Source organism: Podarcis melisellensis, assembly GCF_964234715.1.
Source record: "Podarcis melisellensis genome assembly, chromosome: 3".
Lineage (NCBI taxonomy): Eukaryota > Metazoa > Chordata > Lepidosauria > Squamata > Lacertidae > Podarcis > Podarcis melisellensis.
Window position 1 is genome coordinate 80,793,292 of NC_138530.1, and position 25,155 is coordinate 80,818,446.

A 25,155-nucleotide genomic window follows, 5' to 3' on the forward strand; every position below is an offset into this window, starting at 1 on the left:
AGCGGCTTAGAGACAATAAATAACAATAATATAATAGAACATCACAAATACAGCACAAATCATATATGATTTAAATCAGGGAATGCCTGTGGAAGGACATTACATCATGAACTCCTCATGAGCATTCCTTTTAACTTAATTGTAATAATAATTGTGCTTCTCTCAGGAATTCCACAAGCAGACTTCCTGGCTGCCTACGCTTTGACATCCTCCCATGGATATTCCAGAAAGTGCAGGCAACCAAGGAGGCTTCCGAGTGCCACACAAGGACTGTTTTTTAAAAAGTTAACAAGGAAAAATATACTGTTGATTTGTGTTCATAGACTGATAAAGATGAAAAGAGACATAAAAGCCATTTTGCAGAACTGTTGCCTTCCTCTCACTTTGAGACAGGATTAGTAATTTCCATCCTCAACATATTATAGTATGCCTTAAGTATTGAGTGATCTAGACGAATGCTGCCCATAGCACAAAGGGCATGTTTAGTTAAAAACCAGATGGCTCAATCAAGCATGCTCCATGGAACATAAAAAGTAAAATAAAATTGCTCATGAGTAGAAATCTTATGATCTTTGGCCTGGAATTCTTAGCACATAGTTCATGCTTAACTGAGAGGGTTCAAAAATTTTTAGACAGAAGACCTAAGCTTTACTATGGTTCCACACTGTGGCATTTACTTTGCAGTGGGAAGTAACATCAAAAATTGATCACAGTTTCAGTTTCCAATTTTTAAGTATACAATATCTCATTTATTATATGTATTCTTTCATAAAAGCACAAAAATATACAATATCTCATTTATTATATCTATTCTTTCATAAAAGGACAAAAATGCAGAGTTATTTTAAGCAGGACTGCATAAAATGTAACTATCATATTTTTAACAAAGTTTCTCTGTTTTACTTCCCTTGAATCAAGGCCAAAGTATACATTATATGCAGCCATGTGTATCTTTTCTCCAGCATTTTCTTCTTTTAAACAGAAAGCCTCCTGGATGAAAAACAGGGGTTTTCTTTGAAGGGGGGGGGGAGTGGGCAAGTGACCAGAAGAAAAAGGGTTAAGAAGCCTCTCCCATTATGTCCCTCCATGGAGAAACTCACAGTCTTAGAGGCTGGTTTCTGGATTCCAACCCCCCCCCCCCCATTATTATTATTAAAGAAAATGTTGTATAAAAATACATGTGGCTGTGTATAACATGTACTTTGTCCTTCAGCTGAAATAAGACACACACACACCTACTCTCGTACCCTTTTCTTAAATGCGTACTATTCATTGAGACTATATTATAGCTTTAATGTTGTTACTCTTTGACACCAATCAGATCTGAAATTTTTACATCTGTTTAGGTGTTCAAAATTTAGTTGTGCTGACATTCTATGCATATAACATGTGCAAAATCATTTTTCCTTAACTTTTATGGGCTCTGATGATCAAAGTGCTGGTTTCCATTCTTTGCAGCAGATCATGTGACATAGGCTTGGCTGCAGATTTAAGTCAAAATAATTAAATTAGTTGATCTAAATGATGCGACTTCTTATGCAAACCATGAGTAAGGGACACTCTGTGCTGGTTGAGCTGTACAACCATAGTCTATAGTAGATCCAACTTCACTGTAGTACCACTTTACCTATCCTACATAACCCCACAAGCCTCATTTCTACAGCAAAAGTTGCCAGTATCCCTTCTTCATGAACCTTTCAGTGATACCTGGCTCCTAGGCTTGATAGCTTAGTACTACTTAGCTAAGCAACTCATTTTGGATGTTGCACACTTGATTTCTTGCATGCCTTTTTTAGTCAACACTATCATTCTTTACCTATTCCTAGTTCTAATGCCATGTTTTGACTTTGGTTAAACCCAAAAGGCACAGGTAAAAATCAAATTTCAAGTGTCAGTGCAAATCCCATGTAAAAGTAATCTTAGGGTATGATCTGTTCACAGGCTCTGGATGTGAGCTTGCAGAGAATTATCAAAAGTGCAGATTTCTAGGAGAGTTGGGTCATATTTTTTTCTTGTTAGAAGGTTGCAATAAGTAAGTAAGTAAGCAAGCAAGCAAGTAAAGAAGGAAGGAAGGAAGGAAGGAAGGAAGGAAGGAAGGAAGGAAGGAAGGAAGGAAGGTTGGTTCCATTGCAGGGGAGTGTTTGAATATTTGATTCTCATTAGATGAACAGGTTATTCACCCTTACTTTGCAGCATTCTTCCTCAAAGATAACCGAATTTCTGAAACTTTGCATCTTTCTCCACTGTGCTCTCAAACTGCTGTTTGAATCTCAACTTTGAATTCTTTTCTTCTTTTTGATTAAGGACAAGACTATTCTATAGGCACATAATTTAAATAGAAAAGGTACAGATTTTGGAATGGTGGCTTTGTTTAACATTTCATTAGAATTATTACAGGACTTGCCATTAATTTATTCATTTGGCACAGTCTTTTACTTCAGCAAGGGAATGTATTGGCAAAAAATCAGCTAACGTGACTCTTACTGGAAATTGTGAAGGAGTGGTTGGGCCGCACAGCACTTTCAAAAGCAATATTTAAATACTATTAAATTCTAGAGTTCTCTGTTTAATCAGATCTTGGGGCCATTCTGTATTCATGGTTACCATAAGCCCCATGGACTGATTTTTATCCAAGGAAATTATCCTGCAAGTTACTCCTTTGATTATAATCACCATGTTGGAAGAGCCAATTCTCTTGCCTACTTGCAAACCTAGCCATCATGAATATGGTGAGACTTCATGAATGGGATGGAATTATTAAACAGTAGACATTCAAGGTTCTAAAGCAGATCTAAATAAGTTTGGTTTCATATGTACTAGGAGTTGTAAATATACCTCTGTCCATTTCATCTTACCTGGTGAAGTTGACTTTTGATTCAGGCTGTAACTACACAGATTACACAGTCAATCCCACAGGACTGTGTTTTTCCTATTTCAGCAAAGTATTTGCTGTGTGAAATTGGTGTGGTAAAATCACCTCATGACAACAATTTTGCCAGATTAGGTTGGAGGACATTCTGTTGTGAGGATGATGCCTTCTGTGGGACTTGATAGCCTTTCTCATGGTAGTCCAGGAGAAGAATTTATCATGCCCTTCAGATCCACCCTGCCTATGGCTGTGTTTGATTGTCCCCCCCTCTCATTAAAATCCCTTTATCTAAGCCCTTTCTAATGATCTGTTAGTGTCCCCCCCCCCCACTCCTTCCATCCTCTGCTGTATGTCTCTCTGTGTTGGGATATCTGGGTTTTTCTCTCTGTCTCCCTTCCCTTGCCACTGTGATTTTTCATGCATGGCTGTTGTCCCTGTGGCTTCCTTCTTCAGCTTTATACTGGCCAATCTCAGATGGTGCTAGGCATTAGCTAGTATTGTCAGTGGTGGCATGAATACCGCCCCCCACCCAGTCCTTGGGTTTCTTCCACACTGAGGGGGTATTTTCCCAAAAAACTCCAGGGGGAAGAAGGTGTAATCCTCTTTCATTATTACACTATATCAGTTTGGGCTGATGATTCAACACAAGTAGTGCTGTCTGTGACAAAAATGTTTGACATTTGTTTTTCATTGCAGCAGCTGTAATATGTCACATTATTATTACTGACTCTCAGGACTAGGTTTTTCATTTGTGCTCCCTGCTTCTCTCAAAATTATTTGCTGTGTTAGTCTTTATGCATCCTTTAGCAACCAAGCAAGACATTTATCATAAATGAATGACAAGGAACATACATGGCAATTTAGAAAATGGCTAGCACAGCAAAATATATATACACAGAACATCCCCAAGCTGTGCATTATGGGATGAACAAGCCAAGCAGTTGTGCAATATTTTGTCTTTGACAAATTTAGCTGCCTAGTGTGCTTTCCAGCTAGAGGTTTTTTTTTAAGTGCAAGCAGATAAGTAGCCATTGACGTGTCTAAACAACGGGTGCATTTACACTTAAAGGTAAAGGTAAAGGTACCCCTGCCCGTACGGGCCAGTCTTGACAGACTCTGGGGTTGTGCGCCCATCTCACTTAAGAGGCCAGGGGCCAGCGCTGTCCGGAGACACTTCCGGGTCACATGGCATTTACACTTAGAGAGTACTAATTGCAGATGACACAGTATGGGGGTTCATGTGCATTGAATAGTTGTATGGAACAGGGGTGGGCAGTCTTCAAGTTTATGTTTCAATTTTTTAAAACTAGAACCCCAAGGTTAATGTTATGGAACCAGGTGCCAAAAGAGTGGCTCAGAGGTGTATATTATACCCTCCAAGTGTCCTGTTTTAAGTGGGACATTGCAGATTGACAGAAGCCTCCCAGGCTTCTGATCCGAATCTGGGATGTGTGCCAGAGCATGGGACCAAAAGACAAGCAATTATTGGTTCTGTGCTATGGCAAGAATCTATGGGCTCACACCAGAGTGTGGGACCAAAAACAGGAAACAACTTAGGTTGACCTTGCCACTCTTCCTCCTTTGCGGTGCCAAAGGAGGAGTCTGTGTCATCCCCTAAGCTGTGCCAGTTGGTGCAGCGTCTCCTGAGGCAACAGAGACTGCAGAGGAGGAGGAGGCTAGTGGACAAAGGTAGGAGGGGGGAGGGAGGGGGCAAGTGGGTGAGCAATGAGGTCAGCGGGATGGAGGTATGGTATGTGTAATAGATTATTTGAATCATTGAATTGTACAGTTGGAAGGGACATTGAGGATCATCTAGTCAAGTCCCCTGCAATGCAAGAATATGCAGCTGTCCCAGGATCAAGCTTGGACCTTGGGGATCAAGCTTGCAACCTTGGCACCATACATGGTTAGGATGACCTGTGTACATATTCAGCCCAGAAACTGAGTGTTCAGTTTCACATACAAATTATAGTTTGTCCCCTGTTTTCTTTATTCCAGTGGCTTAATTTAGGGAGAAACAATGCTCTTTTTCTTCTTGCTGTGGTTAAGCAAGTGAGAAGCCCTTTGGTGATATATTGCAAATCACTCAGAGATCTGCTTGTGGGTTTTGACTGATGTTCTGCCTGCCCTGGGTGAAGAAGAGGGAATTGGGGGCAGGAGGATGAAGAAAACTATTACAGGTTCTTGGGAAGATGGAATAAAAGATTGGTTTAAATTAAGTTACCAGGCAGCCTTCGCAGTGATGCAGAGTCTTTCTTCTAATAGGTCAGATAATTACTTGGCTGAGAAAAGGATAGCTTGATTTCTGAACTGCAAGAGTTAATTAATTATTTGACTGATTTATTCCCTAGCTGTGCTTGGCATCTGTAATATTCATGACACTTTTTAGAAAATCCACACATCGTTCCCAGCTTCTGCATTTATAATCACTGTGATTTATGCACAACTGTAAAGTAGATTAGATTGGAAACACTGGAAAATGAACTGTAGTCATCATCATGCCTGCTACACTATATATACTTGGGTAACTGACACTTCATTTGACATCCACTCTGAAGCCAGCTCTAAGTTAAGTCTATAAAAAGCCCACATACTGTCTTTAGCGATTGTGTTTCATAAATAAAGCTTCCTGGTTCCTTAATATGAAGTTGTTTAAATTGAAAGAGCACTAAATTTTTAAGGCTCTAGTCCTGAACATGCTTACTAGGGAGTAAATTCCATTGAACTCAGTAGTTCCATTGAACTTACTTGGAGTAAACATACATAGGAATCCACCAAATACTAGAATTGCGTATGACTGGTGCCCACATAGCACAGTACTGTTAAGAAATTAAGTATGGACCTAGTTACAGAAATTAAGTATGGACCTAGTTAACTGTCAGAACTTGAAATCAGAATTTGAGGTGGGTTTGCAAACTCTGGTTAATATGGAACCTAGTTAGCACTGTCCATGGTGGAGGTTTAATGCTACACAATGCTGCAGGTAGACTAGTAAATTAAGAGAGAATTCAAAGTACACAGCAAACACAGGAGCACTCAATCCCATATACTGCTCCCAGGAGCTTGCCATTTTAAGACGGGCAGTATAATTCTTGCTTCATTTTTTTTTAAATGTTGTCTTTTCTCAGCATTTTCACTAGTGGCTGCCCCATGCTTTGTCTATGTGAAATTATTGTGTGTGAACATGAGAACTGAAAGGTGAAGTGGTTCAGTTATATTTTTATTAAAAGCAAATTTGGGTTAAAGAAAGGTTTGTTCAGACTGGGGGCAGGGGAAGCAAATTTGGGCTCCGTGACACTGATGCAGAGGTCCTATGTTTCTTCCTTCATAATACCAATAGTTCCATTCAGCAGTTAGAACAATATTGGTGCCTATTATTTAACTGATCTTACCAGAGGGAAATTATGGCTTTGTCTCCTACACAGTATAGTGTATCATCCCCTACACGAAAGCAAAGTATTGCATTAAGTTTTTTAAAAGGAACTTACTGTGGGTTAAACTACAGAGCCCAGGACTTGCCGATCAGACTTGCCAGTTCAAATCCCCACGACGGGGTGAGCTCCCGTTGCTCGGTCCCTGCTCCTGCCAACCTAGCAGTTCGAAAGCACCTCAAAGTGCAAGTAGATAAATAGGTACTGCTCTGGCGGGAAGGTAAACGGCGTTTCCGCGCGTTGCTCTGGTTCGCCAGAAGCGGCTTAGTCATGCTGGCCACATGACCCGGAAGCTGTATGCCAGCTCCCTCGGCCAATAAAGCGAGATGAAAGCCGCAACCCCAGAGTTGGCCACGACTGGACCTAATGGTCAGGGGTCCCTTTACCTTTACCTTTTAAAGTTAGTATATTTTGGTAATAACAACAGAAATCTCACTTAACTGCCTGTACTTGTTTTATCACTGATGGATAACTTCAAAGTTAGTAAAGCAAGTTAGTAGCCTTTCCCTATTGCCAGTTTTATCATACTTTGAGCAGCAACTGGAAAAACGAGTAAATATATATAGGGTTTGATCTATACAGATTTTAATAAGAAAGCAAGTTAAGAAATTAAGAGTAGCGGACATATGGAAATACTTCGCAAAGCAAATCCATCTGGAAAAACCAAAATATTCTTTTTAGAAACGAATTGAAGAGTCCTATACAATTTAAACTGCTTCTTTACATTATAATTGCTGTGTCTGTGATCATAACATTCCTTTTTTTTGTCTAAGTCAGTTATAATAACTTGCATAAGAAAACTGCCAAAGCTCATTCTTTATTACTTATATTCTGAAAAATAAAGTTGTAATTCCATTATTTTAAAGGCTTTAAAAAAAAATTATACAATGCAATTTGTATGAAAGCTACAATTTGAAAAAAGAAAGAGATACTGACAAATTCAGTTGTTTCTTTGGGCTGCTTTCACCCTCAACAACTTCTCTTTAAGTCCTGATGTGGAAAATTTACAAGGATCCCTGCCCACTGCTCATCTTCCACCAACAATAAATTACACCTTGTGACCCAGCACTTGCAACTCCCCTCCCACAGCATCCCAGTTCATACTTTGAGAAGAACCTAGGCCAGGGGTCACCAGCCTTTTTAGATCCACGGGCACATTTGCGAACTGCAGAAAGGGTCATGGGCACCATATAAACAATGCAATCTAGCACACACTGCAACCTATTCTATTGGCTACAAAACAATGCGTCTTTCAAGCCAAATTTCATCAGGAGAAGGAAAGCTTGCAAGTGTTAGGGAAGGCCTCTGCGGGTGCAGGTGTGCCTGCAGGCATTGTGTTGGCAACCCCTGACCTCAGCACTAACACCAAATTTCACCATATGTACATGGTTGTAAGAGTCCTGAAATAAAAGCATGCATTAAACTATGCGCTGCCAATTATTACTTTCATCTTCTCTTGTACTTCCAGCTGTATAGAAAATCCATCTTTTTCTTAATTGTATAGTGAAAATCAATGTTTATGGCGCTGGTCTTGTCCTTTGACATTTGCTGCTTTCAGTAGCCTTTTCATGGCAGTATTTTGTGTTCCCTTTTATTGTTATTTTATTTTTTTATTATATTCCATCTTTTAATACTAGCTAGTTTCTCCAATGCAGCATACAATCATTTTAAAATACAAATATGGTCTACTTAGTTAAACTTGTAAACATGCTAGAGAAAGGAGATAGCATGGGAATATATTTATTGAGCAATTAAGGGTTAATGGAATGACAGAATACATGACAAAGTGTGTTCCTATTCTATGAAATTAGTGATGGCATATTTTGTGGCGGTCTTTTGAAGTTAAAGCACAAGAAATTTGTTCTCCTACTGGTGGTGGTGCTATAGTCATTTTTAGGTTGCATTCCTTATATTACTAGTACACTGAATGTTTGTTGTTGCTTTAGTCCAGGGGTCAGCAAACTTTTTCAGCAGGGGGCTGGTCCACTGTCCCTCAGACCTTGTGTGGGGCTGGACTATATTTTGGGGGGGGGGGGAAATGAATGAATTCCTATGCTCCACAAATAACTCAGAGATGCATTTTAAATAAAAGGACACATTCTACTCATGTAAAAGCACGCTGATGCCCAGACCGTCCATGGGCCACATTTAGAAGGCGATTGGGCCGGATCCGGCCCCCAAGCCTTAGTTTGCCTACCCATGCTTTAGTGTATTCTATTTAATTCATTATCATGTTCACTGTTTCTTTTCTCCTTGTATTAATATTTTCTGTAAGACTGTTTATATGGATGACAAAAAGAAAATGATAAATGAATCAAGAAAAATGTGCTGCTTTCTCCTATATTAAGTAATTTTATAGGGTCAGGCAGGCCTTGATAGCACTGCAGAATAATTATCAGGGTGAGATTGGGAGGAAGGAGACACAGCACTTGCTGACATTGCTAATTTTGCTGTATAAAAAGACTCAAGGCTACTTTTTCACTGCAGTGTTTGAAAGTTCCCAACTTATTTTACCGAGCAATACTACAGTCATCATACTGGTAAAGGGTTAGCATCTTCTGGGCTGAAGCCAAACTGACTACTCAGCATTGGACTTTTTTTTAAAAAGAGCTTGCCAAGAGACCACAGAAGCTGTAAATTATGGATGGAAAATATTTTTAAAGGACAGTATTTGCAGACTAAATTTACCAAGTGCAGCTGGTTTGCTATATTTTCCAAATCAGATTTAAAAATATGATCCAGCTGCTTGCATTTTGCAATTAGCTAACATCCCGACATTATGTCAAAAATCCTAAACTGACTTCCTGGCTTACTAGACGCAGGGGACAGTAGGCATTAGCCTGGAGTCAGTGGTAAGTTGAACTTTACAATATTTGGGGAGGAATTCAACACCTCACAAAGTTGAAGCCCCTTAGCAGTGTACAAGTTGCACTAGCAGAATGGCTTATGCAACAAAAGGGCAGGACCCCTGCATGGTTCTTGTGGTTGCGCAACACATTGCTGTAATTTGGATGCTTCCTCTTGCACAGTAAATTTCTGCCAGTGCAAGTGTTGTGCTGAATTTCATATTGTGCAGCTATTGTTCTCAACTTCAAACTGGTAGTCAAGGAACATTGAATCCGGACCTTTGTACCAGAACACAAATGCATAGGTTCCTTCACATGCTCATTTTTGTTTAGTATACAGATCTCATGAGAAACTAGTTGAGATATCTTGTATTGGAATGCCCATTTCATATTTTAATTAATGTTCTGTTCTAGCAGGGTAACTATGTCATTCCATTAAGCTACTAAGGACTTTTTTACCTAGCCAATCTATTTTCACCAAGTGATGCAAGTTGGTCAAATCTTTCACATGGAACTTGAAGCTCAGAAAGCAAAAGGCAATTCATCTTAACATAATACAGAGTCAGAATTGTGGGTCTTCCAAGATTCCATTTAGACCAATCACTGCACTGACACAGGGACCTGTTGTGCCTATGTAGAGTAGTACTTCAACTACTAGAATAATACTACCTAGACTTGGTCTGCTTCTAGGGAACCATCTGATCGGAAAGCAGGAAGGACCCAATAAGTGCAGTGGCTCAAGCATGTCTGCCATTGTTCCTTCCCTTCTCAGTTCCCTACCAGTTCTGCATAGGATTGATCTTTATTTGGGCTTTCCAAGATCATTCCAGTGGAAAGTGTGCTGCTTAAATACTTGAACACTTGTAATCAAATAATCCAAATGCCAGAAAAAATATGGGCTTTGGTAATATTCTAACTTTGACATTCTACAGAAGTGATAGGCTACAAATTCAGGGCTTTGCCAAAAGAGACAAATAACAAACAAATAACATTTTACTTCATGAAGTTAAATATTTTCCTTTAATTTGGCTCCAGTATTATAATAAATCAGCATAATCTGAAAGCCCAATTCAAGATCAAAGCCTTATTGCACACTGAATACCGTTTACTGAATACTATTGTGCACTGAATAGTTTACTTTTTTCATGGTAACCAGTTTATCTTAAGACTGATTAGCTGTATTTTCTTAATGACAACACAGAACAGCAAGCATATTTAATCATATATATAAAGTTTCTAATGAACCTTGTAGGTATGAGAAACAGCTTTTCCCAAAATCATGTTGTGATTTCCAAGGGTGAACTTTATTTTGGCTTTCAAATTAATTTTTTTCCATGAGCGTTCACCAATGTCTAATGTAAAAGAGAAACATATAAATCAGCCAGTGTGTGTCCTAAATCAACTTTACTTTCAACTTAAATTCTGCAATAGTGACTTTATACATAACCTATAACTTGCCCTTTCATTTGCGAGGTGATACTTGGAAGGGACAAATGGTGGCTTTCACTTAACCTTAGTCAATTAAGTTTGAAACATGATTGCTATTTACATTATAGGCTCAGGAAATGACCAATGAGGGAAGCAGCTTTATTTAATTTGTTTCATTCCATGTCAAGTCTTTGTAATAAGTTTAACTTAGCTAACTCCAATGAGGTTGGAAATATTAAGAGGAGACGAGCAACCGTTCCTACCTACATCTACCCCTGACTGGTGCACAAGCAAGGCTGGATTCCAGATACCTGGTTTTCTGATTGGTACCCAGTTCAAGAACATGCTTCTTCTCATTTTCACCATGTTACAGCATATGTTAAATGTGTTGACCTTAACTGTACCTTAACTGTGTTGACCTTAACTGACCTTAACTTAACTATCTACACTGACATGAACCCAGGTTCCCATCTTTACCAAGGATTAGGGTTAAAAGCGAAGACAGAAGTGCCTGGTGTGCTCTGGTCTATGGGGTCACGAAGAGTTGGACACGACTAAACGACTAAACAACAAGGGTTAAAAGCATACATTTTAAACACATTCAAAGCACATGACTATCCCCATAGAATCCTGGGTACTGTAGTTTTGTAAAGGAGGTGGAAATTGTAGCTCTGTGAGGGGAATACTACAGTCCCCAGGTGTGTTAGGGAGAAAGTCATGTGTTTTAAATGTATGATGTGAATCTACCTGCTGTTTCATTGGGTAATGTGTTATGTGGCTATAAATGCTGATGTAATAGTTATAAAAGTGATAATTCCAGATGTAATGCTGGAATGTGGTGAGCCTTATAAGTTTGAGGAGTGGGGAACAGTGGAGGCAGTTTGTGTTCCAGTGTCTACCTCCAAAACTTGATCTCAGTACAGATGCCTTACTTGCCAAGTGGTATAGTTTTCTACCTCTGGTGCGCTTGGTCTTTTCCATCGATGAAAATGTGGCAACCTTCAACCAATCGAAAAAGTAGCACTAAGTTTCTGTTTCCCAAGAAAATGTTTTTTGTTACATATTCCCTGAGAACCTTGTTGGCCCTTCTGGTTTCTGTTCTGCTGGATTACTTTTGGTTTCTGTTATTGGCCTCCCCCTTGGCCCTCAGAAAGGGTTGGGTTCAGCAGTACCCGCGAGCTGCTCACCTGATCACAAAAAGGCACTACAACTCTTTTGTTTATATTATCAGTGTATTTTTAGGGTTTCGAAATCATGTAACATTTGCAGAAGCATAATAATTAGATCAGAATAAGCAGCATAATTCTGAGCTGCCCACTGGCCCAGAAAGGCTTTCCTCCAAGAAAGTGCAGGCACTCTCAATAGAAGTACTCTCAGAGATCACTCTAAGCCTCTTGTTGACTGGCTGGATGTGCATCTGTTTGTGTACATTGAAATAAATAGGTTTCAGATTCTTCCCCGTGGACACCCATGAGTGGAGAAAGAGAAAAGCTGTCACAATCTTCTCTTTAGCACCCTGAATGTGCACACATTCATGGTAAGCCATGGTTTGACCTAGTGTTACATATGAACAACCTCTTTCTCTCTCTTTGTGTGTGTATATGTATGTGTATGTATATTTATACTAAAAAAAATATTTTGAAATAAGTCTTCACTACATAGCAATAAAACAAATCATTAACTAGGGGTGAACTACAGCAACCACAAAATAAGACAAACCAGGCACAATCATTCAAATTACTTCAGGTTACCATATTTTGAAAAGCAAAACACATTCTACTTGTAACTATGGATCACTGTGATGACTCTACCCAGGAAAAAGAGGACATATGACAATCCTACATGCCAAATGTATTAAATAAACAAGCAAACTTACCCACATTAACCATATGGTAGCTTGGTTAGCTTGGTCATCTGTACTGACAAATTCTTCCCTTATTTTTTTTTCTACTGGAGGCTATGGTGCATGGTGTGTTTCAGCAGCTTTTCCTTTGTGCAAAGGCTGTTGCTCTGTAAGTAGGGAACAGAGGCAGAAAGTAAATGGTTCCACAGTCCACCAGTTTAATGGTTAGAAGATAATGGTTACTGTACAATGTGGATGATTTGGCAGTTTGCACATCCAGGACAGGCTGTTCATCTGTGATAAGAGTCAACTTGTTCCCTGTTTGTGGAATTCTATTTCGAGCAAGGTTCACCTGGTGCCTTCATTATATATTTTTAGGCACCAGGAGAAAACATTCTTCTTCAACCAGGCCTTTTCTACAGCCTTTTAAATGTGTCTGTGGATGGGGGGGGCATTATTGTTTTGCTGTTTTGTTTTACTTACTTACGTGTTTTTAGCCTGTGAACTGCCCTGAGATCTTATGATGAAGGGCAGTATATAAATCTAATAATAATAATAATAAGATACTTGTTGAGTCAACATCTAATTGGGGTTACTGATTAGCCACATTTCACGTCATAAGCAATAGTGAGTAACCAAGAATTCAACTGTCTTCAGGGTGAATTCTAAATTGATTGCATTGAATTAGCCTTGCTTAGTGCAAAATGCAAAGATTTTCCATTCCATGTGCTAATAAGAGCTGTGGGTGCTCGGAAAGGCACTAATCACTGGCACCATGGGGTTAATAAGCGTTTGGCTAAAATAGTTGAAAAGGTTACTCTCTTAGTTGATATGTTTGTTCAGTTGAGACTTGTTGGCAGATGATTTAAGTAAAGCAACAGAGGCTGTGTCAAATAACTGTATTTCACAGAACACATGGCATGATGAAACTCAACATAGCCTGTGCTCCAAAGAAAACTGCAATGACTAGCTTTAATTTTAAATGGGTGCTGCCATAGCTTAATCTGCAACAAAAAACAACAACTGTTTAAAAACATTTGAAGGGTGTGGGCTTTTGTTCAGGTTTTTTGTTTGAGTGGAAGATTCATCCTGAGAAAAGCATGCCTTTTAAGTTGTTAAATACTGCCACTTTTATGTGGGGGGATGTTGTAATGCTGTAGTGTTCATGAGGAAAATATGTGCTTACATTTAGCTGTTCAATCCCTTCTTAAGGAGTTAGTAGAACTGTGATATATTGGGAGTGGTGCAGTATATATAGAACTTCTATGGTGTCAGAGATTTTTGGCTATTTGCTGATTGAATAATGTTGTGCATGTATTTTGTGTCTTATCTGTATATGTACACATATAGTTGGGACAATGAAAAATGTGTTTGCTCTTGTTATTGATAGTAATAGGCAGACCCTCTCCTGCGCTATGTTCTGCTTAGAAGTGATCCAGTGGAAAAATAGCCTAGTGGATGTCTAGTGGAGTACATCTAAACTCAATCCATTTTTTAAATGAATTAGATTTGAATTGGCGAGGCCCTAGAGATATCCTCTCACTTGTATAGGTACATGTTTGAGTCGCTTTCTTCCAAAGAATAAAACGTCAAATAAAATAATAATCACGGGTCCATTTTCTGTCTTTTTGTATTCTGATCTGTTGTAAATCATGAATAGGAACAATAATGAATTCAGAGTTAGGTACTGAATATAATGATAGAATGACAACACGGCTGTATTTTTCCGCTTAACTCAGTATGATCCCTGAGCCTTTAGATGAAGGCTTTAGATGTCACTGAAGATTTATATACACAATCTCAGTGTGAAGTTTTTTCTTCCCTAGAGAGTGGAAGATTTTGGAACAGTAAGCATGTCTGGTATGTTGTGGTCTTTAATGTTTCAGTTTGTTCTAACAACTGCTCCCGTCCTACCTGACAAGTAGCACAGAAACTGAACCAAGATGTCCCGGAGGCTGCTTTGATTATAACTTGCATCTTCTCCTCAAACATGAGGAAGTGAAATAGGTGCAAAAAGGAGTTCATTGAAATTTTCTTTTGTTTTTATTCCTGGTTAGAACTGACCCCAGAATAATACAGAAGTGGGGGGGGGCGTAATTGGCTGAATACAAAGGACTCAGCAAGATGTTATCTTTGTCGTTTATTTTAGAGCAAAGTGATTAATACATTGCATGTGAGAAAGAGAAGGCCAGACATCTTTCCACAGACATCTGTTTATAATTTAAATACTGCAAGATATCTAAAAACACACACTGTATGGTGATTCTGACTCAGATCTGTAGCCACATACCCTGCTGTCCAAAGGATTGCTCCTATACTATTTTTTTCTTCTTGTATGTTCCCAGTGTCTTGTGTTTGGTTGACAAGTGATTCCCACCCCCATAAAGGCTCCCAATGAAAAAGTATAATGAAAACCTTGAGAATTTCTGTAGTTCTGCTGTAACTCTTTAATCACGTGACTACACTGGCTAACTTTAAAGTGCCAGCAGAACTTTGTGCAGGAGTTTGTGTGTGTGTGTGAGAGAGAGAGAGCGAGAGAGCGTGTGTGAGAGAGAGATGGCCCCTTGAATTGTCAATCATGTAGCCATTTGTATATTCTGTTCCTTTCTTCGGATTTCCTCTTTTTTAGCTACTACAATGGTACCTCCATTTACAAACATAATTAGTTCCAGAGGTCCGTTCTTAAGCCGAAACTGTTCTTAAACGTAGGCGCGTTTTCCCTAATGGGGCCTCCTCCGTTCGGATTCCGTTTGTCTTCCGGGGCAAAGTTTGCTAGCCGGAACACCTACTTCCAGTTTTGCGGAGGTCATTCCCCAAAGTGTTTGTTAACAGGACTGTTCTTAGACCGAGGTACCACTGTATTGTCTAATGACAGATAGTATTATCTCTACATATATACCTCAACAAATACATATTGTAGTAACACTGCTGTACAACTTGCAGGTACAATTGCCCAAGTCAGCTGTTTAAATTTAATCTACATGGTTCAGGGTATTGAAACTGCGCTTATGGAACTGATTTGTTCCCATTGCAATTAATTATCTTCCTTTGAATCTGTAAGTGCTTACTTTGGATATCTCTGAAGGGCTGTTACTTGCAAAATATTACCTCCTCTCTACTGAAATAAATAAAACATTTTTAGTCAAAACCTATATTTTGAACAGCTTTATCTCTGCACAGCTTTGTCCAGATGAGATCTAAGACAGCAATACTTTACTGATTTTTGTAACTGTTATCACATTGTTAAAAATAGGACTGCGAGGGCAAAATGTTAAAAACATCTATGTATCTATGAAGTTTAAAATGTTAAAAACAGGGAATCTCAGCTAGTGATTACATTCTTAAATAAGGAATATCTATTAGGTTACATAGGGTTTTAGCATCCTGAAATAAGGAATGTCCATTAGGTACCATGGACTAATACTGGTCAAGAACTAAAAGACACCCCCTTGAAATATGTAACACCTTTAAGAGCCTTCGTTTGCTTCTTATTTAATGCCAGGATAGTATCCATATAACTTAAACCTAAATAGTTTCATGCACATTGCCGGTTTTGCATCACTTTTATCTCATATTGTAAGATCTGGTTTCCCCTTATGCCGGCAGGGTTGCAAGGTACAAAGAACATGTTGGCATATGTACATATGTTCTGGGAACCAGTTGTAATGAAGATTGGTATAATTGTTGGCAAATAGGCTACTCTGGATGATAAGATAAGTCTTTTATCCATTTTTGTTCATGCCAATGCTGATCTTACTTCTCAACGTTCAATTCTATATCAGTTGGTTGCTACTCATCTAGTGATCTCTCAAGGGTGGAAGGATGCATCTTGTTATTTTGTGGATCTATGGTTTAAAAACGTCATGTTCATTGTTGTTTCCGAAAAACTAACTCATAAAATATGTGTCTCCAGGACTGATGCAGAACCCTCTGACTTTGCTTCTTCTTAGAGTTCCATTTGGTTTATATGAGCAAACCATCTCATGGTTGGCACGTTCCCATTAAATAGGAGTTTATTTGGCAACATTCATGAAGATTTGGTATGTTTGGTACAAATATGAACCTTGTATTTCACTATAGAATATATTTTATGTCACACATTTTTTTTAGGCTTTGAATGATTATTATGATTACTATTTTATTATCTTGTAATTTTATTTGTCTTGTTCTTTGGCTGTTTTTAAGTACAGATAAGGTACTTAAGTACAGATAAAGTACCCACAAAATCAGCATTTAGCAGCCATCACCCCTTTGGAACCTTCTTCTTTGTTAAGGCTGCTTTTAAGGAAAGGGCTGGTCTTGTGATATTTAAAAAAAAATAAAGAAAAAAATTAATATCCACACTGCAAAAATCATACCTGCTTTTGCCAAGTATTTAACACTTATATGGAATGAGAAAGTCAGTGAACAATTTTTATACATCTTACATCTACAGAATTTTTATGGGGCTCGGTAATCTTCTGTTGAGCTCAAAGTTGAGAATGGGGTACCTAGTGAGGCAGCCCCCGGTGCTACTTTGCCAAAAGCCAAGTCAGCTAAGCCACCATCACTGTCATGTTAAATGAGGATGGGAGGTGACATTTAGGCACATCTCACGGTCCAGGTTTTTAGAAAATTGCTGGTCTGTAATAAAATAAAATAAAGGCCCTTGCTCTCTTGGTTTTTAGTTTGCTAGGAAGCATACCAGATTCTAATAATATCCAGTAATTGTTACTACTTTCATTCTGTTCCAGAAGCAGAGGGATGTTTAAATGCTTTCTAGGTGAAGGCACAACAATTTCAGCAATATAAAATTGGCTAGATTCCTAGTTTTGCATTGAAAAGTAATAAAGCATGAGATACTGAGTGGAATCGTATGTCAGTAAAATTGTTCTACCTGAACAGTGTTGGAAGATTTTCACATCTACTAGACTGAATGCACTTCCAAGATCTCATTAACTCAATCCCTAGGGACAAGCCTTTCTGGACAGATAGATACAGTTACTACACATCTTTCCAGACCACAGTAGGGAGGAGGCATTTTAATCAAGATGTTTCCTTACTATTGTCTTTGATAATTTGAATCTGTGTTTGGAACAGTGGTACATTTTAAGCAGATTAAAATTAGCTAAGGCTGCAACTCTATACACTCTTTCCTGGAAGTAAAGCCCCACTGGAATGCCCTGGGACTTGCTTCTGAGGGAAAAAATGCATAAGGATTGTACTGTGAATGGCCATTCTGCTCATTGCCTATAAACAAAGCAAATGAGATGTAGGGGAAATAAATAACTGAATTCTTTCACTGGTATCATTGTAAAACTATTCTGAAATTGAGTAAATTATTGCTCATAACAGTATTAAGATTCTGGCGACAAAGCAGATAGCCTAATTAGCTCAGTAATTGGTTCCCTGAATGGTACTGCTGGAAAGTTCTGAGCTGCCTATAATTCCACCTTTGGAAACAAAGGATATCAAATACTACCATGTTCCGCTCCCTGTGGGGGGCTCGGGAGGGGATCTTTTTGTATTTTTGAAAACAGGCAAAAGATAAGAGTATGTTTTCAGTGCTTTGGGGGAAAATATATTCTATAAACATTTTGAAATAGAGACGCCCCAAAGATTATAATTTTATTTTATGCAACTGCAGTCATTAACCCTCCCCCTGCCCCATTTTCTTAGCACAAAGGAAAACTAGATGACTGAGATTTCTAAACCTATACTTGAGCCTCAACATTACATTACTTGATATAGTGAAGTCACACATGCTTGCTGTTAGACACATAATGAAATATTTACTATTATGTATACAAACATTGATTGATTTTATTATTTAAGATATATTATGATTGTATAAAATGGATCCAAGTGCTACATTTTGCAAGCTAGACATGGCATGGTTTTCTAATTTTAACACATAGTCCATATGTATGTACTCTCTCAGAATGCCTGATATAAATTGTTAGCTTGCTTCAATTAATTCCCAATTTAGTAGGCCTTGTGCAGATGCCACAACCTTCATCAAGAGCTTTTCAAGGCTTCTCCCCCCTTCTGAAACAAACCCCATTCCCTTTTCATTGTTAATGGTTCAGCTGCTTTCAAGCTCTGATTGTAAATCCATAGAGCCAACAAAAGTTGGCTTAGCTTAATAGCTAACTGTGATTTGTGGTTGTCCTGACACTCCCCGCCTCACACTTCTTGTAGCTTGTACAAAGAATTTGGAAGGCTTGCTTTTTGTGCATTTGTGCTGTGCTTTTTGCCCTAGACAATAAGACACTTTTTTGCCTCTGTGAAAGCAAAAAAGGCCCAAAACAAACAAACAAACACCACCCTGTTTCTCCTCTCATAGAGAAAGGGTATTTTCCTTTGCCATTGCATTAGGCTGCTTCAAGAAAAGCCCATCATGGAGGCAGCAAAACCATTTCTCTTGTTCTCCAAGAACTCTGCAGTTCACAAAGAATTCAGGACAAGGAATGGGTCTTTGGGTTAGGAGTCTGGGGCAAGATAGTGACCAAAGGGGATAAGGATGGTTCCTAATCTCTTTACCATGATGAAAAGGTTGGGACATATAACAGCTACACCTAGGTGGAGATTCTACAGCATGTCTGCTCCATTCACATAAAAAGCATAGGAAACATATGCAAGAAGAAGAGAAGGCTGTAGGGAAAGGGACACGCTCGCTACTAGATTTATTTATTAAATAAATACTTGCTGCATTCCACTGCTTTAACCAATTTTATGCTCGTCTGTTATTGGTGAGGGAAAACTTCTCAAAACAGTGGAACATAGTGAGGTATGGAGATGGAGGGCTGGGGTTCTCTTTCCTCCCTCATATACTTCTTTGTGTACAGGGTAGACTTCCCACCGCTTTACATGTGAACGGAGAAGTATCTAGGTTGGCTGTAGGCCTTGTGAAAGAAAAATTAAAATATGTCAGTTCTGAAGCTGACAAACACACCTTCCTTAATTAGACAGTTTTCCTTTCTTCCTATCTAGTCTAACCTGTAGCTAGAGGTAGTCATGGTCACTGAGAGAAAGAGAAGGATGGGACTGCTTTTACCACATATGCAAATCAGTCCTACTGTCGGAAGAAGAGTAGATTGCCTCCAGAACACTGAGCTGGATACAAGTGGGGTTTTGCTTGGGTGAAGTACCTGGGTTGTGTCGTCCCCACCTTTGAGTGTGACAAATTTTGGTTAAACACTGAGGTATCTATGACAACTTCTAAGAAATATTTCATGTATAGGTTTTGATTTACTAATCCGCACTTTTAGAAAACAATCTTAACATTCAGAGTCTTCATACAATATGTAGATATGTTTGGCTTGTGTCCAGAAACATAATACTGGAGGAACGTATTTTTATCCTGCTCTGATGGTCTCAAGGGCTTACATTAATAAGAAATTACTTGTCTGAATCATAAGTTAAAATTCAATACTTTTCAAAATAAGGGATGGCAATTAATCCAAAACAAATAAGCACCTTGGGTGAAAACGAAGTAAGTCATGCTGTGAGTAGACCCATTGATCTAAATAGGTCTATTCTGAGTATGATTATTATTGGATATTACCCTTTATCTATTGCAGGCATGTTTTATTTTAAAATAAATAATGTAAACATATAAGGGGATTAATCTTCAAATAAGGACAATATGTTTTAAGTGGCAAATATGAAACAATATACTTATAGTTTGATCCATAATAAATGGGTCAAGAGTGCATCTTTTCTTAAGTTTTTAATTCTTGTAGATGCAGTATCAGAATAGTCTTAAGAAAATGAAAAGGAAAGAAATTGGCTGGCTATTACGCCTGATATTCCTAATCTTAAGGCTATAGTTTTATCTGATATTTTGAGATGTCTAATTCTAGTCTTCAGGTTACTTAGCTTTGGATGTCACCATAACTGACTTTGGCAGTCTCCTGCTTAAGTCTGCCAAACCTGCAGTTTAGTCCCATGGCTGTATGCCAAGGAGCGGTCGAGCCACCCTTTGTGAGGTCTGCTGGCCATGCAGAATACAAGAAGGCAAATTCACAGGTTGATAAGTAAAACCTTAAGCTTACTAAAGGGTGGTTTGTTTGTTTTTAGTAAGCCTGACTGTACCTTATTCACAGCTGATATAACTGTTACAATTTAGCTTGGTCTGTTTAAAAAATCAGTACTGTATGGTAGTACTGTAAAATACTTAACAATAACAATCTCCATTTTGAGGATACAACTACCTTCTTTAATTTCCATGGACTTTGCAGGAGAACTGATACACAATACCTTTGCCAAGTCATATTGTGGCGGTGGAGAAAAGGAAGGCATAGAGAATGCATGCAATCCCAGAAATCCAGACTGCTTGTGCAACTTTTACACGGGAAGACACCCGAGGACACCAAAACCTGCATTCCTGTACCCGTGAAAATCTACGAAAGCAAATATATATATATATATATATATATATATATATATGACATGTTTATAACCGTTGTTATTAAGAACTTATTTTGCTCAAGAGATAATAAGCTAATTGCAAGTGCCTCTAGCTCGGAAATCCTGAAAACCAAGGTTTCCTCAGTTAAAATCTTATTTTCTGAATATCATACTGTTTACAAAGAACATATGGTGCTTATTTAATATTTTTCTTAAGCCAAAATTGACTTCACTGTAGCTCTGCTGTCTTTCAGCATCATAGCCCAAAATTGTATTGTGATAAAGGAATGAAATAATAATTATTAATATAGTATTGAAAGAAGGAACTTTACAAGAGATTTAGAAGGTCCTTGCCAAAACAGATTATAAAAAACAAAATAAAACAAAATGAATAGATATTGCATTAGTACTTGGATCATAGCAGTAACAAAAAACTGAGAAAGGAAGCAAAAAGGACTGAAGTAGAGAAGGGAATATAGAGTAGACTTGTGCAAATAATGGTACTTCTTAGTATAGATGGTAAAAGGAATGCCTATGAAGTGCCTTCTATTATATATCTACAATACCATTTACATAATGAAATGTGAACTTCTCCTAAGGCTATTTAAAGCTGTGAGGAGAAACCACACATCTTCACAATGTCTCATGTATGGCTTTTAATGCTTGCTGTGTATAACAGTGCTGATTGCTATGTTGAGGTATAGCATAGTGTATATCCTGTGTTCTGAGTGAAAGTTACAAAATTTCCTGTTTTCAGATTTTTCTTCTTCATAATTTGAATTACTTGGACAATGTGTCCACAACATTTCAAGTTTCTGTTGTGAAAATGTATAAAGTTGCTTGAACCCAGAGAAGTGTGAGCATTGTTCCACACATTGAACAGGGTTTTGGCTTGTCTCTTTTCCGCTGCAACAGTGTGTGATGTGATGAGAGAGGAATTTGTGGAAATGGGGATCCCTCCTTGAACAAACTGAAGTGCCTTCTATTAAATATCTACATATTATCTCCAGCCGTACATGCTAGGGGAGTGCACTGGATTTGGACAAAGGCTTAAGACAAGTTGGAATGTATTTGTGGAAAACTGAGCACATCTGAGGTTAAAAAGGAGCTTTACGAAGCTGCACAATTCAAAGCAAAGACCCCTGAAGTGTTTCGTCCATCCAGGTATCAAATAAATGCTGTGGACAGTATACAAAAAAAAACACCCTCTTAAGTTTACTATGTATATAAGGAAGATGTTGGAATGTGAGGTAAGAGGGAGAATCCAACTTTAGGAAAATACCAGGATCAGGAAGGTGCAGAGGGAGTTCCTACATAACTTGCAATCAAGGTGATTTATTTTATCTGGTCCTGTGCTTTGGGGTCCAAATATGATCAGTGCACACCCCTAATACATACACACTTAAAAATGTAAAATTTAGAATAGAAGACAAGAAGTTAGTCATGAAACAGTTCTGGGTGTAGTTCATTGCTAGCACATGTGTGCTGTGTGCAGAAAGGTTCTGGACATCTCCAGTTAAAGCATGCCATGTAAAATATAGCTATGATTGCCAAAATATTAATATTAATCAGGCTGGGGAAGGTATCTGCGTGAGACCTTGGAAAGTTTAGTATTGAATTTGCTGAAACAATGATTTGACTTGGTGTATAGCAGCAACTTATGTTTAAGAGAGAAATTATGGTTATGTTTAATAAAAGAGATAAGGGGCTTAACAAGAAGAGAACCGGATGAATGAAGACCCTGCATTGAAGAAAATAGAAATAATAGATGGGGGAAAATATCCTGGACTTTTATTACTGAGATTCTTTAGTAATAGCAAACCCCTCAAAACATGGGGTGGTGGACTAAAATTGATTCATTGAAATCTCAGTGAACCTGAAGGAAGCAGGAGATCACAGCACCAGATGGGAAAGAGGACAACAATTATGACTAAGCAGCAGTGAGGATCAGGGAATCCAGATGTTCTATGACTCATACCGCTTCCTAGGCTTTGGGGCAGCAGAAATCCAATTATTGGTAGCAGCTTAGAACACTACTTCGTAATGGAAAAAATTATATTGCAAACTGACCCAAGTTTATGGTGGAAAGAGCTCATTGTTATAGGGATGGTTAGCTCTAGGCAGAGGCTCAGTGAGGAGGAGTTGCTAGGGTAAGTACATCAGTAATCCCAAGGGCAAAGAGGGTAAGTGTTTCTTAGAACAAGGATGGCTACTCCCCAGTTTGCAGAGTTTTCTGGCAAAATATTTTGTTTGTTGGCAAAATAATAATCATATTACTACTACTACTGGACACAGTGGTGGGGTGGGTGGAGCTCAGAGGCCTGCTAGGCATGTAAATTGCCTGATCTCATCATCAGGTTGTTAATTTGTTGACTGGAGAGGGATCAATAGCCCTCTCCCTAACTCATCTGCACCAATCAGCTAAGAAGGAGGGAACTATGTGTCTGTGTGTATGCCTTGTTGGGAGATTCTATTCCACCTTTCGTTGCAGACGTGGGATTGTTGCGTGCCACATGTCTGTTTATATTCCAGCACAGATTGCTGGGTCCCATGAGCGGAACTTACGCTCTGTATATTGCTTTTGTTTTGAATCTCTCTCCGAGAAGACTGCAAGGAGAGACGACATGTTTCTTTGTTCTGATTTATGTAAAATAAATCCATAGTTTTAGTACGTATCCACAGCCTCAGCCTCTTCTGTTGTGCAGTTACACTGCTACGTATAGTGTGCTCAAGGCAGCAAGCTTGAGTCGCTGATTTACGTTAGAGCCAGAGGTCTATGAATCTGCGCAGCGTGACGGCTGAGAGGGGACGATCCAGCTGGGGGCTAGCCAGCTGGCCTTTCAACCCCTGGATGCCGACATGCCTGCCTTGTGTGTGTGCATCTACATGTGTGAGTGTAGGGTGGCCATACCCACTTTTAGACCCACCCACTGCTGGTGTGCAGCCTCCAGAACATCAGGAATATCAAAATACCTAAAGTTGGTCCTATGTGTTAGAGAATGTGCCCCTCAAACATGGATTTTATTGTTTTATACTGTTTTAGGCAGCAAAGATAGTCACAGTGGGAGAGAAACTGAACAGACTAAATTCAAGGTTAAGATTTTCAAAACATTTTGATTTGAAATTCAGAGAAATGTTTATGTATTCTTGCTTGGTTAAACTAACTGGTTACCTTTTATGGCACTGTGAAAAAGGGGGTTTCATTCACAGATATTGCTCCATAAAACGTATGGGAAATCTGCATACCAGGAAAGTACTCTAAGTTGATAGTTCTGTATAAATGGAATGTAGTGGGGCTTATTCCAGAATAAATGTACATAATATTGAGCTGTGATCCAAAAAGTATGAGAAAAGTGGAAACTGTTTGATTCTTTACACTTCCAGTCTACTATATATTTTAGAAAGTTGTCTGTCCTCTCTGTATTTGGGCACCTGTTAAGATATTGTAACCAAATGTTTGTTCCTGAGATGAAGGAGCAGGATTTTGTCTGTCTTCAGATATACAATGGGACACCATTTCAATAAAGATGTCAGACAGCACTGATTTTAACCACTGCACAGATTTTTTGGTTTCTTAGAGTTCTTGAGCAGTGCTGGGTATGAGGCTGCTAATGCTTTAATAACACCCACATTTTTATTTCAAGGAATAATTCACAGTTATGTAATACAGATCTTATAACATTACTAGCATTTTTAGAAGATTATGTGACATTTATTTCTCCCCAGCATACTCAAGTAATAGTAAAATTATAGAGTGCCTCTAATATTCTTGGAAGAGTTTAACTTTTTTGGTTTGACCCTTCCAAGAAGCCATTGTGCTGCAAATTTTTAAAAGGCAGAGTGACGTCGATGTTATTTCAATCTATTTATTATAAGATGCCTTTCTATCTCTTCATTATAGCATAAGTAGATGTTGGAAAGTGCAGGTCTGCTAATTTGGGCTCTATACTATTTTTGTTATCTGGTGGTACCATGTTATTTAATTATGAGTGGTGAAAAGCATCACAAAATGTAAAAAAACAAAACCAGATGAGGATAATTTGTTGAGAAGTGCTGAAATGGCATGACAGCTGAAGAGCCATACAAATATTTTGGGAAAAACCTCGATTCAGAAGCTAATTTGAGGCCTGCTTTAGATATTAATTGAAAGCTCTAACTTTTTGGTTATACATGCATTTCCTCTGAAGCAAAAACAGATTGCTAAAGGTTACGGTAAATGTTGTCTTGGTTGTTAGCTCCATAGGGAAAGTACCCATGCCATTAGTAGATTGTAGCCTTAGAACTCAGTCTACTGAGTGTTGACACTGCAAGATTTATTAACTGCTGTAAGACCTACTGGGATGTGGG

General features: G+C 38.5%; 2 protein-coding genes across 9 annotated transcripts in view; one reads left to right on the forward strand and one right to left on the reverse strand.

The window, feature by feature from the left end:
- Positions 1 to 25,155, reverse strand: part of PRSS35 (serine protease 35) — a 158,208-nt gene that overhangs the window by 106,541 nt on the left and 26,512 nt on the right. For 3 of the 7 annotated variants that reach the window (XR_014166652.1, XM_081904881.1, XM_081904884.1), the window contains exon 2: positions 12,451 to 12,584. The gene's annotated coding sequence lies outside the window, so the exon portion shown is untranslated. Of the gene's footprint in view, positions 1 to 57; positions 1,482 to 10,215; positions 10,499 to 12,450; positions 12,585 to 15,485; positions 15,536 to 25,155 lie in introns of those variants that run through there. The other 4 variants (XM_081904883.1, XM_081904882.1, XR_014166653.1 and 1 more) reach the window with 3 other exon arrangements.
- The window catches only part of ME1 (malic enzyme 1), a 118,981-nt gene that overhangs the window by 63,891 nt on the left and 29,935 nt on the right, over positions 1 to 25,155 (forward strand). The window lies entirely within an intron of this gene.